General features: G+C 54.4%; 1 pseudogene; it reads left to right on the plus strand.

Moving 5' to 3' along the window:
- The first annotated feature begins 2051 nt into the window (after positions 1-2051).
- LOC123107792 (bisdemethoxycurcumin synthase-like) overlaps positions 2052-2932 on the plus strand; it is a 1576-nt pseudogene continuing 695 nt past the window's right edge.

Raw genomic sequence — 2932 nt, forward strand, 5'->3', positions numbered from 1 at the left:
GCACTACAGCTGCCATTAGGGCATTCCAATGTCGACCTTCGAATTGTCCGGACCACGCGGTTCGGATGTATTTTGCCATCCAATGCGGTTATGTATTTGTCTTCTTGGCTCCGGACATTATTCTTCCGGTGGGAGGGGGGGCTTTGTGGCCATCGAGACCGTGGCCACGCAAGCGTTCGACATCCCAAACCATCGATGAGCACCGACGCGTGGATGAGCAACTTGCCGCCACACGGCTATCACGTCAAACGTGGACGTGGACGAGCAGGTAGCACTGCTCGACTCCTACCGCTCCTTCCACGACATCCTCTGTGACCTCCATTAAGCGGAGTTAGAAGTCGCCTTCAAGGAAATTGACGAGGCAGCGGACAAGGACGACGTCGCGAGCTCCCCCTCGACCGCACCCCGCCGCCACAACGATGAAGCTAATACATCCGCGGGCGCCACCGGTGGCGAGGAAGAGTAGAGCATGGGAGGATGCTGGCGCTCGGGTCCCAAGATGGCCACCACTCCTCCCGTTCCGTTGAAGCTAAGCTTGGCGGGCTCTTCATCGCCGACCGATTAACAGAAAGCAAGTTGCGGAGGCGAATAGCTTCGGTCCCTGACATTCATGGCCGATTGTACATGGGGAATGGGCACCAACGATCATTTAGACTAACTTTAGAGTACGGTTAATTTCAAAACTTCAAATATGTCGAAATATAATAAATTTGCTCCGATTTAGATGAAAAGCTTCTGGCTTTATGTAAGATTTACCCAAGTATGAATGAATTTCGTCTGGTTCTTTTAAATATGTAACAAATTTGTTCACTTTTGCTAAATTTCCTCTGAAATGTAACCAGACATTTGCGGTTATGGTTGGATAGCCGTCGGCTCCCGCATCCGTGTCGACGGACTGACCCCTCTCGATTCATGGACGGATGTAGTGTCCGTTTTGAAAGTCAACATTGGATATGTCCTCATCAAAAGTTGGATCAACCCCCTATGGGGCGACAGGCGGGTGCATTGATTTCCATGAATCCCACGCAAAAGTTAGCACCACGTTGCTCTTTCCATCGGAAGATTAAGCCATGTTTAGTTGTCCAACAATATATATCAAATGTTCTACTCAGGTCATCTCCGACGAGGACCTCAAAATGTCCTTATACATCCGGACTAAGCTGTTCGGCCATAGTTTATCGTTTAAGTGGACGCCTATTTGTTCATGGACACACCCGCTTGACCGAATTTTCGTAAACCAGGCCAAATTGGGGAACTTCACGAGACTTCGGACCACCGTCACGTAGGACTTCAGCACCCCCGACCAACTCAAATCCCGCTTCCGGACTATTTATCTTTCACCCCGCCCATGCCCCCCCTTTGCCCTGCTTTCGCATCCTTCTCGTCCGACGTCGTCATTATACCTCTCCGTCGGCCTCCCAGACTTTGCCGGACGTTCACAGCCACAGCCGACGCGCCCACCCGCCCGCCCTGGACAACACCGCTGTCCACCTAGGCTTCGTCCGTAGCCAGGTACCCTTCACTCCCATACTGACGCCGTCCATAGCAGACAGTACACCCGACAGGTATTCAGACAAATGCCATCGAGTTTTTTTGTTGAACTTTTTCTTGTTCCTAAAATAAGCACTATGACGGGGTACTCAATGATGAAGGATGAGTTGTTGCGCGATGCTTGAAAGGTCGTATATGCAGACTTTGTAGTTATGAGACAAGGGGGTTCGACCTTTTTGACAAAACATGCATGATTCATTCCCGAGCAAAAGCATTTCGCGCCCTACGACTTGCATGTGATCCATGATCGCAATGTGAAGTCACTAGCCCATTGATGGTACACCATCTCCAACTCCCTCACGAAGTTCTGTGGTGCGATTACACAAATGGAGAGAAGGTGGCCACCGGTCTCGCAACCATTAAGACCGGAACTTTTTTTCTTCTTGTTGCTTCACATGTTGGTCAATTTGATTAATTCAATGTTGCAACTTGATAATCACTGCCTGTTGTCTTATATAAGACCTGTGATGGATCCTTCAATAAACAATAAGCAAGTCTAGAAAGCCAACGAGACAGCTAACTAGCCGTAGTACTCCGCGTTTAGCGATCGACGTACGTACGTCCATGGCAACCGTCCAGCAGATCCGTCACGCGCAGCGCTCGGACGGCCCGGCGGCCGTGCTTGCAATCGGCACAGCGAACCCGGCGAGCTGCATGCTCCAGAACGACTACGCCGACTACTACTTCCGCGTCACCAACAGCGAGCACCACGCCGACCTCAAGGACAAGCTCAAGAGAATCTGTAAGACCATGCATGCCCTGCACCTGCAGCGTAAACCTAACCTAGTAACCTATAAACGTATCGGCGTACGTTTCCAATTTCCAAATGCATGCATATTTGCGGTGAGCTACTATGTAAAATGTTCTCCTGTCCAGGTAAGAATTCGGGCATCGAGAGGCGCTACGTGCACCTCGACGAGGAGCTCCTCGGCGCGCACCCGGACTTCAGCGACCGCGCGCTGCCGACCCTCGACGCGCGGATAGACATGGCCTCGGCCGCGGTGCCCGAGCTCGCCGCGTCCGCCGCGGCCAGGGCCATCGCCGAGTGGGGGCGCCCGGCCGCCGACGTCACGCACCTCGTCTTCAGCACCTACTCCGGCGGGAAGGCCCCCAGCGCCGACCTCCGCCTGGCGTCGCTGCTCGGCCTCCGCCCCACCGTGTCCCGCACCATCCTCAGCCTCAACGGCTGCTCCGGTGGCGGCAGGGCGCTGCAGCTCGCCAAGGAGCTCGCCGAGAACAACCGCGGCGCGCGCGTCCTCGTGGCCTGCTCCGAGCTCACCCTCATCGGGTTCTACGGGCCCCAGGAGGGTCGCCTCGACACCATCCTGGGCAACGGCATATTCGGCGACGGCGCGGGCGCCGTCATCGTCGGCGCCGACCC

The sequence above is a fragment of the Triticum aestivum genome, chromosome 5A (assembly GCF_018294505.1).
Source record: "Triticum aestivum cultivar Chinese Spring chromosome 5A, IWGSC CS RefSeq v2.1, whole genome shotgun sequence".
Classification (NCBI taxonomy): Eukaryota; Viridiplantae; Streptophyta; class Magnoliopsida; order Poales; family Poaceae; genus Triticum; species Triticum aestivum.